The 15211-nt window shown below is 33.0% G+C and overlaps 1 protein-coding gene and 1 pseudogene across 3 annotated transcripts in view; one reads left to right on the top strand and one right to left on the bottom strand.

Annotated features, from left to right (window-relative positions):
- Positions 1–15211, top strand: part of GALNTL6 (polypeptide N-acetylgalactosaminyltransferase like 6) — a 964301-nt gene that overhangs the window by 244114 nt on the left and 704976 nt on the right. The window lies entirely within an intron of this gene.
- On the bottom strand, positions 14563–15164 carry LOC308508881 (T-complex protein 1 subunit zeta-like; annotated as a pseudogene). The gene has a single exon. The product of its transcript is annotated as a T-complex protein 1 subunit zeta-like (transcript).

The raw sequence follows: 15211 nt of genomic DNA, 5'->3' as shown, positions 1-15211 counted from the left end.
TTCAGTTTGATACATAATGCTAATATCCACAATCAGTACATTTTGTAGAAGAGAAAACCCCAAAGTAAAAGACATTAACTAAAAAATCCTGGCAGGAGACCCCAGGCCATCAGCCATGGCAAAGCAAACAGGCCAGGTGGGAGCAGGTCAGAGTCTCCCATTGAGGGTGGGGCATGAGGATAAATGACCCTAATGGACTACCTGATGTCCCTCAGTTTTCCTGTGAGGTAATTTAGACAAGTAAGGTACAATTAGTGACTAAATATCTAGAGAACTCAAAAATGGAAAAAGAGAATTACTAACACAAGGGCAAACAAGAATTTGGGCAGGAAAGACAAAGGGCTCGTAGACTCTTCAGTGGCTCAGCCGTGAACAGTGTTTACAGTGTCCTAAGGTCAATACCTGTTATTGACCTAACCCAACAGTGGGAGACAGGAAGGATATATGTATGATGGGGGTGGTGAAGAGGTGGTCTGAGACAGCTAAAACCTCATGGTTCAAAGTGGAGGAGCTAATGGGTAATGAATGCCTATAATAGGAAAAAAAATAAATATCAAGAAGCAGGCTTACGAGCACATTATTTATAGCTCTAAGAGACTTGAATGTGGGTACCTGTACGCATGGAGATGATGGAGGAAACTTATATTTCTGCCTGTATGACTATTTGACTCTATGAACATGTGCCTAAACAGTGCTGTCAAAAATAAAAACTCAACTATAAAAAAATATGGCCAGATATGGATATAATGTAATATTTCAAACATGATATATATGTATATACACATACACATATATGTATGTACATGTGTATGTATGTATGTGTACATATATGTGTGTATATATATGGAATTCTTACATCTATCATTTAATTTAATACATTATCTTATTTAGGCCAAGAATCATTTCTCATTTTCCCAGTTAATCTTTACAAAGATAACTGAATATTCTTAGTTTTTTCATACTGGTTTCATCAATAAAATATATAGTTTAAAAACAATAAATAATATCATATATATAAAGAAATGACATAGAATCAAGATATATGATGCATTGGTTTTTGATTGTAAAACATTTCTTCTCAATAATTAAGTTCTAAAATACTGAAAAGTGACTTAGAAAATATTTTAAACTTAACTTAAAAAATCAACAAGCTATTGTTTGAGCCCAATGATTGGCAATATTAATGTAAAATGTGCTATATCTTCTTAGAAGCTGTGTTTTAAAATAAATTTAGTCACATGCCATTATTAACACCATTATAAAAATGACTGCAGTTTTAAAGAAGAGATATCTAAAATATGAAATTAATGCATTTAGTTATCTTTGTCTAAAACAAATCATTCCAAAATTGGAAGATAATATAATTAAATTTAGAAAACTATTCAAGACATTGAACTCCATAAACAGATATTTTATTATGTTGGCATAAATGTAGCATATGTGAAGATTTTAATACTGTCTTTATATAACTATGTACTATTTATATTTCTACTCCCTTTCATGAGCATGCTGTATTTAATATTTTATGTTAAAACTACACTGCTTATTTTGTCTTGGGGTCTTGGAGATGAGCAGTTCTTTTTTTTTTTTTTTTTAATTAATTTTATTGGGGTGACAATTGTTAGTAAATTTACATAGATTTCAGGTGTACAATTCTGTATTACATCGTCTATAAATCCCATTGTGTGTTCACCACCCAGAGTCAGTTCTCCTTCCATCACCATATATTTGATCCCCTTTACCCTCATCACCCACCCCCCACCCCCTTACCCTCTGGTAACCACTAAATTATTGTCTGTGTCTATGAGTTTTTGTTTCTCATTTGTTTGTCTTGTTCTTTTTGGTTTATATACCACATATCAGTGAAATCATAGGGTTCTCTGCTTTTTCTGTCTGACTTGTTTCACTTAGCATTATTCTCTCGAGATCCATCCATGTTGTCACAAATGCTCCTATATCATCTTTCCTTAACGCCGAATAGTATTCCATTGTGTATATGTACCACAACTTCTTTATCCATTCATCTATCGAAGGACATTTTGGTTGTTTCCATGTCTTGGCCACCATAAACAAAGCTGCAATGAACATTGGCGTACACGTGTCTCTATAGAGAAATGCTTTTATATTTTTGGGGTAGATACCCAGGAGAGCGATTGCTGGGTCATATGGTAATTCTATTCGTAATTTCTTGAGGAACCTCCACACTGCCTTCCACAGCGGCTGCACCAGTCTGCATTCCCACCAACAGTGTATGAGGGTTCCTTTTTCTCCACAGCCTCTCCAACACTTGTTACTATTTGTTTTGTTGATGAAAGCCATTCTGACTGGGGTGAGGTGATATCTCATTGTGGTTTTCATTTGCATTTCTCTGAGGATTAGCGATGTTGAGCATTTTTTCATATGTCTATTTGCCATTTGTATATCCTCTTTGGAGAAATGTCTCTTCAGGTCCTCTGTCCATTTTTCAATTGGGTTGTTTGTTTTTGAGCAGTTCTTTTTTTTTTCTGTTTTATTTTGTTGATTCTATTAAATGTTCTATTTCACTATAGAAACATTTTTTAAAAATAGTCTTAGGCTGTTGTCAAAGAATATTTAATTTTAAGAAAAATGCCTAAATACAGTGTCATCATACTAAAACTAACAAGGATCCCTTCTTTTCTGCTAAGAGTGGTGTCTAGTATAGTACAAGATTCAACTGATTGACGAGAAAGATGTAGACTCTAAAATAGAAAAACTAGTGATTGCTTATGATTCATTTTGTTTAAATACTTTACTCCCAATTTGCCATGTCTTTCCTAATATATTTTTATATTACAGTCTTTTTAAATTTTTTCAGTCTTTTTAAATTTTTTTAGCACATTGCAGTGTGCTTTTCTTTTTGTTTTTAGTTAGTTTATTATTCTGGTTTTCAAAGTAGGAGAAGGTGCGTATTTTGCTCAAATTTGAGATAAATAGATCCAAAATAAATTTTACAGAATCCTGATGTTACATTTTTTAAGCTCTTGCTGTCTATCTGAGATAGTACATCCACATTCAGGGTTTCAACTTTCATTTTTAGTCTTTCCATATCTGACTTCATTTCTCACCAGGCCACCAGAATGATAACACATCGATCTGTTGGGCCTCATTTTATCAGTTGTAGTATATCCACCTTCACTTTTGGATATCTGCTTTGCCACAGCTTTCAATTCTGCTAGCTCTTTCCTTGTAATGCTTCTCAGAATCAAACGCTAACCTGGTGTCTGACACATCGGAAGCACTCAGTAAGTGCAAGTATTCCCTCATTCCAGATATCCAGTAAGTCTTATCTTCCAATTGCTTTAATAGTTAAATTGTACAATCTTTTATTAGAATCCCATCTTCAGTTATGCCATCATTTGATACAGTTAATCATTGGTCTCATAAGTTTCCTATCAAATTGCATTTTGAGCAGCTCATCTAGGTATTAAGGCCACTTTTATTTATTATGATCACTGTATACATGAAAACGTGCTCAACATCACTAATCATGTAAATCCAAATAAAAACCACAATGTGATATATCACCTCATACCTGTTAGAATGGCTGTCATCAAAACGATAAGAGGCAAGTGTTGGTATGTGGAATAAAGGGATATATATATATATATATATATATATATTTAAAGCAAAGGAAAACAGGATCACAAAAATATATCTATACACCCATGTTCATTACAATAGCCAAGATATGGAAACAACTTAAGTTTCCATCGATAGATGAGTGGTTAAAGAAAATATGGTTTACTCTAGGTGATGAACGCACAATGTGTTATAAAGAGGATGTATTACAGAATTGTACACCTGAAACCTATGTAACTTTACTAACAATAGTCACCCCAATAAACTTTAATTAAAAAATATATATGTATATGGTTTATATATGCAATGGAATATTATTCAGCCATGAAAAATAAGGAAACCCTGCTGTTTGCAAAACATGAATGTATTTTGAAGGGATTATGCTTGTGAAATCAGTCAGACAGAGAAAGATAAATACTGCATGATATCACTTATATGTGAAATCTAAAAAAAGTCAATATATAAGTGTAGCAAATCAGCCAGTTGTACATCTTAAATATACATGATATTGTATGTCAATTGTATCTCGGTAAAACTGGAAACAAAAAGACCACTATATATCCACTTTATTTGCACTGCTCTCCTAATTCCAGACAGTTGTCTTCATCTCTAAGTGATCTCTTTTCCCTGTTTTTATTCATACTGGGAGACTCTATGTGTTCCTTTCTTCTACCCTTCAAAATTTTCCTGACTGTTAAAGTTGACGAGTCTCCTTTATTTTTACCACAGATCCTTGGATTTCATCTGTGTCACATTGGCTCTGTATGTACGTAGTTGTTGATTTTTATTTTATTTTATTTGTTTTATTCTATTCTATTCAATTCTAGTCTAGTCTAGTCTAGTCTAGTGTATTGTGTTGTCTTCAGAATAAATGATAAATGCCCTGGGAGGAGAAGGTGTGTACTTCAGAGGCCTCTAAAGAGCATTGACTACTACACGGTTCATTGTACAGACTGGAAGCTTACATCTATGTTTTTCCTATAATCCATTATATATATGACACATTGTGTGTGACTTGATACCTATGTAATTTTACTAACCGGTGTCACCCCAGTCAATTTAATAAAGATAAAAATAATTTATGTTTCCTTTAGTCCAGATTGCCCATGCAATGCCAATAGCAGGTGTTATGATTGATAGATAGGTACTCTTTATCTCATGCCAAAGAATCAGTGGCATAGTTCTCCTGTTTTGTGAAGCAAACCTCTTATAAAATAACATGCATTATTCTTGAGAGTATTGAGTAAGTACTTAAAATTTTATTTGAGATAGGTAGAAAAGGGAAAACGGAAGATGCTTTTAAAGGAATAACGCAGAAGTCTTGTGTCATGCAGGAAACCCTGCTCGCTCCACCATTTGTTGTGCGGGGCGGCCTGCAAGATCTCTGGTCCCGCTCCCCACATAATAATGCAGGATATGGCTAGGCCAAAAAGGAACACCCATGGAGCCATGGGTAGGGGAGTCATACCACTATAGTCTCACTGGAGGCTGGAGTCACACGACCTGCAACCTGCTCTCTGCTTCTCTGCCTGCCAACCGACCTACCGACTGACTTGACTCTCTCCAACCAGCACAGCCACGGCGGTTATATCAGTGGCTAACTGGTTACAGCTGACGGCCAATTAGCCACAGCTGATGGCCATCTACTACAGAGCCAGCACCTTTCCACGTGAGGCCGAGAGCCTGGAAACTGCTGTCCCCACGCTTGGAACAGATATTTTATTTTGATCATAATGCATGCAAGATTAACTTGTCCATCTGGTTATGGAAAAATACAAGCAGTTTCTTCATTGTTTGAAATGTTGAGATATCCAGGATTTGCTTTATCTCTGACAGTCTGTGCATTGCTAAATGTTCATATCTCATTTCTTTGACTATAATTTAATTTTTCCTCATATTGGTGAAGTGATACATTTTAAAAAACAACCAATTCATTAATATATTTTCATACATTTTGGACATATGAATATTTAATTTGCAATGTGATTAAAACGGCATTTTGTTTCTACCACGAAATAACCATCTCTCCCAATAGCAGTTAAACCCTGAAATCAAATGTACTTTAAACTTCATCATTGTTAATTTAGGCGCTATATCCTTTCCCCCCCAGCAGGCTTATTTCTTTGTAATTTCAGAAACCTTGCATTTATAGGGTTTGTGTGTGGGTGTGTGTGTGTAAACATATGTGTGCATGTGCATGCTTATAGCGTGCTTTTCCTTTCTCCTATATGAATTGCTGAAATATACATGATTATTTCCTTGTCTCATAAACAAAGCCAAAAAGCTGCATGGGTGTTTTACTAGATATAAGCTATATTCTTCAGGTGATCTTATTTTAACCTTTGGGTGTTGCTACGAATGCAGCTGGTAAAACAGCTGAACCTCTAAAAAGGTGTTTCTACTTGAGATGTAAAAAGAAAAGCCCACTCTTATCAGTCTATCATTCATGCAATATACCCATATGACCCTTTAAATATCTTTTTAATTTCTCATCTTGGTTCAGAAATCATTCAGCAGAACTAAATATAGAAATTGGAACTTTCCCTGCCTTTATTTATATATACATAAATAAAGGCAGGGAAAGTTCCAGTTTCTATATTTAGTTTATATATATATATGTATGTATATGTGTATATATGTGTATATATATGTATATCTCGGTATCTATTTAATGTACAGTTTAATTCATCCAATTGTGTTTATGCATGATAGGAACTACTTATATAATTTCCCACTGAAAATTACAAATGAATGACTTACTTGAGAAATGCACTTTCAAGTGACTAATGAACTAAGCAAAAAACTAGCAGGGAGATCATTAGTGTGCATATTCACTTAAATCTTCAGCAAATCTGGGCCATCCACTAAATTATTAGTTTAGCGCAGCAACACATACGATGTATAAATCAGCTGAACTCCAATTCCTCTCCTTTAAGTATGTAGCTGAACTTGGCCGTGGTCTGCAATGAGAGGATCCCCAGAAACGGTTATAAGTAAATTAGTATAAAACAGTTTATGCAGTTGCATATTTCAAATTGTTCCATATGCATAGAAAATTTGATTATTAATATTTGGTAGTAATAGGTAGATTATTCATTGTTTGTTCATTTGAACACTTTTATTAAATATCTACATTGAGTGAAGAATATTGGTTTAAAGCATAGCCCGATGTCAAGTGTTCTTCTGTCTAGTGGGTAAACAAATATCTGTAATATACCCTCTTAAATTTGTTTTCATGTTTTTAAATTAAAATTTATCCAGGTAATAATGGCTAGTAAAATTACATAGGTTTCAAATGTACAATTCTGTAATACATCATCTATATATCATATTGTGTGTTCACCACCCAGACTCAGTTCTCCTTCCCTCACCATATATTTGATGCCCTTTAAGCTCTTCTACTATCCCCTCTCCTCCCTTACGCTCTGGTAACCACTAAACTATTGCCCATGTCTATGTTTTTTTGTGTCTTTATTTGTTTGTCTTGTTCCTTTGTTGCCTTCAGTTTTATATCCCACGTATCAGTGAAGTCATATGGTTCTCTACTTTTTCTGCCTGACTTCTTCCCCTTATCATAATAATCTTAATATCCATCCATGTTGTTGCAAATGTCAGTATTTCATCTTTTCTTATGGCAGAGTAGTATTCCATTGTGGAGGTTTTGCTTAACATACAATGAATGATCAGCAAATGTAAAAACATCACACCTATTCCAGCTTGATTTGTATGGGGTTAGGGCAAGCATGTGAAAGGTTTTCACAACAAAAGTGATATCTTAACTAAATTTTAGATGACCAGCACTTCTTTAGCCAAGGCTATTTCAGGGAGGGGAAGCTATTCTAGTTCATAGAATGAATATGTCAAAGTTACAGGAATACAGAAAGGCATGACATATAAGAGAAACTACAACATAACCATGTGTAGTGACTGTCGAGAAGTAGACAGTAATATATTTGGAAAACAATCTCAAATAACACAGCATAAATGATCTTAGTCTCTACTAATGAATTCATATTTTTCTAAAAGGAAATACAGAAACTGTGTTGTTTCTAAGAATATTTTGACAAGTCTTCAGAAAATTGGTAAACTGAAGAATGAGATTTAAATTAGGAAACTGTGTGGTAACCTTCTGTAAATAATTATGAGGGCATGAATTAAGAAAGTGGCAGTGAACACTGATAAAATAAACTGGATTAAAAAAATTATGTTTTATTGGTATTGATGAACTATTGAATAAAGAACATGAGGAACATAGAAGAGTGTAGAATGATTTCACCCTCAATACTAAACAAAATGGTGGCAAGAAGCTACCTAATCAAACAAGAAACATGATTGGAAAGGGGATTTGGGAGTTATGATGAACTAAATTTTGGATATATTGAATTTGAAATATGTGACATATTCAAGATAAGTTGTAATTCAGAGTATTGGAGTCAGAGTGATTAGGAATGGAGATTCAACAACCATATTAGTCAAGATAGACTAACTGCTATAACAAATAGCTTCCATATTTCAGTGATGTAAAGTAGTTCAATTTATTTCCTCTCATGCAATAGTGCAGCATAGGTATTCCTACTCAGCTCTCCTCAAAGCATGAAATAGGACAAAGATTTATTTCATCGTATGTCTCGTTCCTCCCTCCTCTGCACCTTCAACTCACCTCTATGTGATCAAGGGATGGGGGGGAAATAACACAATAACATGTTGGAGAATAATGTTTGCTCACATCCCTTGTTCTGAACTCAGTTACATGGCCATACCAAATCACTAAGGAAGCTGGGAAATGTAGTCTAGGTGTGTGCACATTTCCTTACTAAAGAGTGATGTCTTCTATGAATTGACCTCTGTAGACTTCTCTAAATTTACCAAACACTGTTTCTCACCAGTCATTCTGCTGAGACAGTTACTCTAAATACCAGCATTCTGGGAATAAAATACAGATATTGGGGAGCTTTTAAAACAATTAAAATAAATATTTTAAACTGCACTTATTTTAATATATTAGTTTTTATTTTTAAGCTATTCAATAATCTGAATAACAAATCTTCTAGGCTATTATGTATTCTTGAAATTAAATAAATTAATAGTGCAGAAGACTGAGGTTCCTTGAAATCCACAGAATCTCCAGCCCAGGATGTTTGACTAGATTAATCTTCAAGATCCTGATATAGTACATTCAGAAGCTCGGAAAGAAACTCTGTACTTAAAAAAAAAAAAAAAAAAAAAATAGCTGTCCTGTAATCTTTGCTTTTAAGCTGAAATCAAATACATTCTCCTCTACTAATTGAAATCAGCATATTCCCACTAATTTATAGCTAACATCCTTCAGTGTTTCAGTTGACTTGCAATTATTTCACTATTTTATGTAAATGCTTTGTGAAATAAATTCTGCATGTATCAAGGTTTTTTCTCTGACAATGGGCGCACACGCATAAGGTCATTCCAGTGATATAGGTAATTGAAAACATAATTTCTATCCTCAAGGAACAAATAATTTGCATGCATAATAAAAGTACAATAAAAGTCACTATGTGAGAAATTTTGTTAATGATATCGGTCAGTGATCTGCAAACTTTTTGGTTAAATACACTGAATAATAACACATTGAGCCATGCCTCTCCAATATATCAATTTATATTTACATAGCATATCTATGTCATATTGGACTAATCATGCTTATTTTAAAAAACAAATTTAAAAGGATAAAAGATAAATGAATGTAATTAGACTTTTAAATATTTTGCCAATAAATCATCTTTTTTTAATTAAAGCATTTTAATTAAAATTTATTGAGATGACAATGGTTAATAAAGTTACATAGGTTTCAGGTGTACAATTCTGTATTACATCATCTATATATCACATTGTGTGTTCACCACCCAGAGTCAGTTCTCCTTCTATCACCATATATTTGATCCCTTTTACTCTCATCTGTCACCCCTCTCCCTCCTTACCCTCTGGTAACCAATAAACTGTTGTCTGTGTCTATGAGTTTTTGTTTCATTATTTGTTTGTCTTGTTCCTTTGTTCTTTTCAGTTTTATGTCCCACATATTAGTGAAATCATATGGTTCTCTACTTTTTCTGTCTGACTTATTTGTAACAACATTGATGAATCTGGAGGTCCTTTTGCTAAATGAAATAAGCCGAACACAGAAAGACAAATACTGTCTGAATTATTTTGCTTAGCTTAATAATCTCAAGATCCATCCATGTTATCTCAAATGGCACTATTTCATATTGGATAAAGAAGATGAGGTATATATACACAATGGAATACAAATGAATCATCTTTTTTACCCTCCTTAGAAGTGCATAGGTCAGCTTGATAACCACAGTACCGGAGCTTCAGAAAAAAGAGAATAAACCTCAACCGGCAAAGACTTTATGAAGGATTTGTACAATCAGTCAATAAGAGATGGCATTTTTAGGAGTAGGGTAGGAAAATATATGAAAATAGGCTAAAAATATTATCCTTTCAGTACAATGAATCTATTGACCTGCTCATGTAAGCAATTTAATAATAAAACAAAAAGGGCTCTAGAGTCAAATTTCTAATTCTGGCATTTTCTTTATGACCTTCTAAGATGAACCTAACTTTTCTAAACTTTAGTGTTCTTATATCTGAAATGGGGATATTAATAGTGTCTCCCTTATTGAGAAGATTATAAATGTACATGTACATATTTTAATTGCACGCATACACCAAAAGAGAGAGAGAGAGAGGTTTTAGTCATTATTATTAAGACTAGAATGATAAATTGGGGTGTGAGTTAAATAGCCCTGAAAATCAATCAATACAGTTTTGTGTATCTCCTCAAAGTTTTTGGTGTAGCATCAAAAGTATGATAAGTTGCATAGGAAGGATAAGTGGTTAATAATTATAATTGTAGGTAAGCAAGCCAACTGTATGGCATGTAAGAATTACCCTGAATTTGCAGGGATTAGACCACATAAAAGTCAGTATGAATAGTTAATTTAATAATTAAGTATATAGAAATTGTCAAGTGAAAATGACTAAGGCGTTTTAATGTTTGGGATTTTTTTTTTAACTGTTGGGTGAGATTCTATAGAATTAACAAATACATATATAACTTTTAAACTGTAAACCTTTTATGTTTAAAGGAAAACAGTTAGAAAGAAATACTTCCTATTTGCTGTGTTCTCTCTCTCACATCTAAAATACATGTGCTCTGAATATGTGTTTGTGTATGTGTGAATGATGAATGAGAGAGAGACAGAGAGAGGTTGCAAACCACCTGTAATTATATAAGTTTAAGTCATTGATTCTGTTATTCCTCAAAAATTTGTAAAATAAAGACATATCAAATCCTATTTTAAACATGATAAAGCGACCTCAGAAGGAGTGAGGGCTTCACAAAGGCTATTATCTGTCTCTAATTAGAAAGGAATTTAAGTTCCTACTATACATACTTAGACTAATGCAAAAGTTTCATGAAAAAATATTTCATTGAGCACTGCGAGTGGAAAATAAACATCATAGTTTAGCTTGTTCTTTTTATAATACAAACAAATCTTACATCATTGAAGTCAAGAGATTCAATATTACTTTTAATTGCTTAATTTGAAAAAAGTTGACAATTCAGATTGGAAATGGAGGCTTTGTATATTCGCTTAAAATCTAGATTACTTGAAAATCCCATTAAAAAAGAAGAAAAGTAGATGATTTGTCTTCTTTCTTCTTTTATTTTCACATATAAACTATGTATTGTCTATATGCCTCCAATTAAAAAAGAAAACTCCTGGGTATTAGTTTCCTCATATATGCAAAAACTGCAGTACAATCTTTATAGTCTCCCCACCCAAAATTCATAATTTGATACTTGTTTTTCTCCTTGATGTGGTCTAAAGATGAGAAAAATGCTAACGTGTTTGTTTCAAAATGTTTCCAGTATCTTTGCATCAGATTTTATAGTAATACATCTGTTTAAATGTTGAAGAAGTTAATTTAATTCATTTTGTGTATTAAGTTATTTCATAGTTTTGGAGGGACTTATGATCATATGAAATACCTGAATATAATTATGTACAGTTTGTTATACATAGATGGTACAAATATAATTATGTACAGTTTGTTATGCATAGATAACTGATTTTGGAATGTTTAAAATCATTTTATAATAGTTTTGTTTATTTCCACTCAATAAAACATTTACTAAAAATACCAATTATAAAAAGAAATAGGGTCAAATCACAATGTTTAGTATGTGAATAACAAAACCCTAAAGCAATTAAATATAAATAAGCAGTTCTTGAAAAATGAAGTCTGCTTTATTTCAACTTTATCCATTAGCCATGAAATTATCTTTACTTTCTTTTTAGACTTTTCTAAATCCCACTTGACTCTACTTTAATGGATATGGAATTTTAAGATGGATGGTTAGCAGAAGTCTTCATTTGATCCATTTAGAGCTCTCACTCACAGAGTGCTTGTAGCTAGAGGCTTAGATGCCTAAATAATTGACTTGGAAGTAACAATTCACATGTCAATGTTGATTGCAGTTATATTTTCTTCTTTATAATTTTGTACAAGAAAGATTCTGACTCTAGGAGTAGAAATGTGTTTAGCATTTTAAAATTCCATTTTGAATCTATGTAGTACACTTTACTCTCTAAATAAATGCAGGAGAATTTTTATTTAAGTATATCATCAATGATATTCCTTGTAAATTTAATCTCACAAAGGTGTATACAATTCAAATGTGTTAATGATTTCTTACTCTTGTCATTTAACGGAGAAAATAATTGAAAATTTATCTGGTTTTGTCAGAGCCATACAATGACCTATATTTAGAGAAGAAATCAAAAGAGTGAAATTTAATAGATCTAATGGGAAAGGATCTGCAAGAAATACAATTTCTATGTTGGTAAAAAAAAAAAATGATTTTTTTTTTTTTAATTACAGGCAAACAGATGAAGGATAGGTAAGAAAGCACAAAGGATTAATTATGTTGTTAGATATTTGAACTTTGTCTGATATTTTCCCTCTAGATGGATAAGAATCTACTGGCTGTTTAGATTGATGATAACTTTGTGCCATTGCAAGAGCAAAGAGACAGGTGCAAGTCATGAAAGAATGTGTTTTTTGAAATCACTATGCCACAGAATAGGAAACCCAGTGATGTGCAAAGGCTTGAACTGTTTTTCTTTAGGCTACCAAATAGTAAGCCAGCTGCATTCTCACAGAGTAGTGATTACTAAAATCCTTGGCAACTGGAAAAAAATTGGGGGTTGTTGCTATGAGCATGTGAGCTGCTGCATAGTCCTGATAAAGATGATTACATATTTTGCAATATTATGTCAATGAAATAGGTTCTAAACACATTTGAAAATATCTGCTTTAGCAGCACAAGCCATTCTGAAGCCTCCCAAATGAACTGGATTATGATTGGTTGGAAAAGTTATGACTTTTCCAAATTAGTTTTCTTTATATTTGATTTATAAATGAAGCTTAATGATCTACTCTACAGATTATTGTGAATTATGTAGACCCACAGAAATATTCAAATCCATCACTGAATGTCTTTATCATATTTGACATTTTGGGTGGCACATATTATTATATTATTCCCTTTTTAATTCAGTCAGTTTAATTTTTGTTTTATTAAGTTTTATCCATCTATTGCTTGTCTTAATTTTCCTTTTTTTTTTATTGCCTGATATCTCAGAGTCAAATTTGGTATTCAACTGTATTAATGATTGATTTTTTATATTTTAAATTATCTGATATCTTTCTTCCTAGTTACTCGGTTATTTTGTACTTAATTTCTATGTTGCCTCCAATTTTGTTATAAGAAAATTTTAAAAATTAGTTATTTCTTTACTAAAATAATCATATGAATAATAAATAATATCAAGAATAAATTAAATGGAATACATCATAGACAGAGGGAACAGAAACTAGCTTGATGTGTTCTGGGAATCAAAAAAGACTATAACTTCTTGGGCAGGTAGAGAAAGGCACATAATAAATTAGGGGCCAGATCATATAGGATCTTATAGGCCATGGTAATTTTTTGTTGTTGTTTCAAGTTAACATTTATTGCACACTCACTGTACGGAATTGCCAAGTCCTCAAAATACAACGCTTAGCAACATAATTTAACCTGCAGAGATATACCAACTATATAAAAAAAATTTGTGGAAACACAAAGGGGAGAAAAATTTGAGTGAGAAAAAGATGACACGGGAAGTTATGGGATAGACATTTCAGCCTAAGCAATGGTTAGGTGTGAAAATATGGTTCATCTGAAAATCTCTTATCTCACATAGCCTTTAGTCACTGTGGATTCAGCTATCTTTCTACCTCATCCTTCTCTCTTTCTATTTTTGTCACTTTATATTTGTAGCTCTTTCAACTCCTTTGCTTCTAGTTCACCCATCTTTCCGCCTTCTACCACTTAACCTTCCTGGGGAGCATTTTAAGCAAAGTTACTACAAAAGCATGAAAAGTCCAACAGAATTATCCAACAGTTTTACTCACAGGAATTTCAAAACCTTAAGTTACTTTAGTGCTATTTATATTAGAATAAATATTTTAAACTCAAATGATTAACAATAGGAAACTATTGGATAAATTAAGATACATTATTAGAAGAAATTATTAAACCATTAAAATTTGTTTTTCAAAGAATATTTAGGAAGGTAGAGACATGCATTTCTAACATGTATTTTTATCACTGAAGCTACAACAAAAAAAAATCCTGTTCATTGGGTGAAAACAACTTGCTTTATGTGTATACACAAAGTGCAATTAAAAAATGCTGTATTTATAATTTCAGACTTTGGAATTTGAATAAGTGCCAGTGTTCTCTCCTTTATCATATGGGAAAAGAAAATTCCATTAAAAATCATTTGAAGCTTGGATTAAAAATCCCATAGCTCTAGTCTTAGGATCACTCTGTAGTCTTCCTGACTCAGATGATACAAGGGAAACTGCAGCTCAACCTTTCAGAGAAGACATTCCAGTTCACATGATCTCATCAACCAGGAGAATGTTGGTGGCTATCACAGTGCAGGAGTGAAGAAGGTGTTTCTTTACACAATAATTATCTATTGCTTATGCTGCTGCCATTGGTTCACCCACAAATTGACCTGAATTTGAATGTTCTACTTGAATTTGAACTAGTGTTTCCTGAAGGTCAAAACCAGAGTTCCGAGCAAGAACCGTGGGAATAATGAGCAATGCATCAGCAAAGGCTTGATCTCCAAGTTGGGCCTGCCCTGTACACTGAGCTTATATTTAATCAGGGCTTCTGCCATTGCCACTTCCACTGCATCAGCACCTGGAACTACAGGCCATCACTGACAATGTTTTTAACAGCCCTCAAGCCATCGCTTAGCGCATCTTTGGTTTGAGTGAGAGTGTGCTAATTTGGTCCTTTGAACAATAAGGTGACAGAGCAAGTATTCTTACATTTCTCAATAAAGGTGAACTTCTCTTCTCCCATTGCCTACTCATAGACAAGATTCGCATGTCCCAAGCAATCAGGATTTAAGTCATCAAGCTACCCTACCTCAAGTGAGTGTCAGCCTTTCCATATTTCTCCTTCACGCTGTGAAAACAAAAAACAAAACAAAAAAACAACAAA

This window comes from Rhinolophus hipposideros (assembly GCF_964194185.1).
Source record: "Rhinolophus hipposideros genome assembly, chromosome: 16".
NCBI lineage: Eukaryota > Metazoa > Chordata > Mammalia > Chiroptera > Rhinolophidae > Rhinolophus > Rhinolophus hipposideros.
This window is presented reverse-complemented; position numbering and strand designations above follow the sequence as displayed.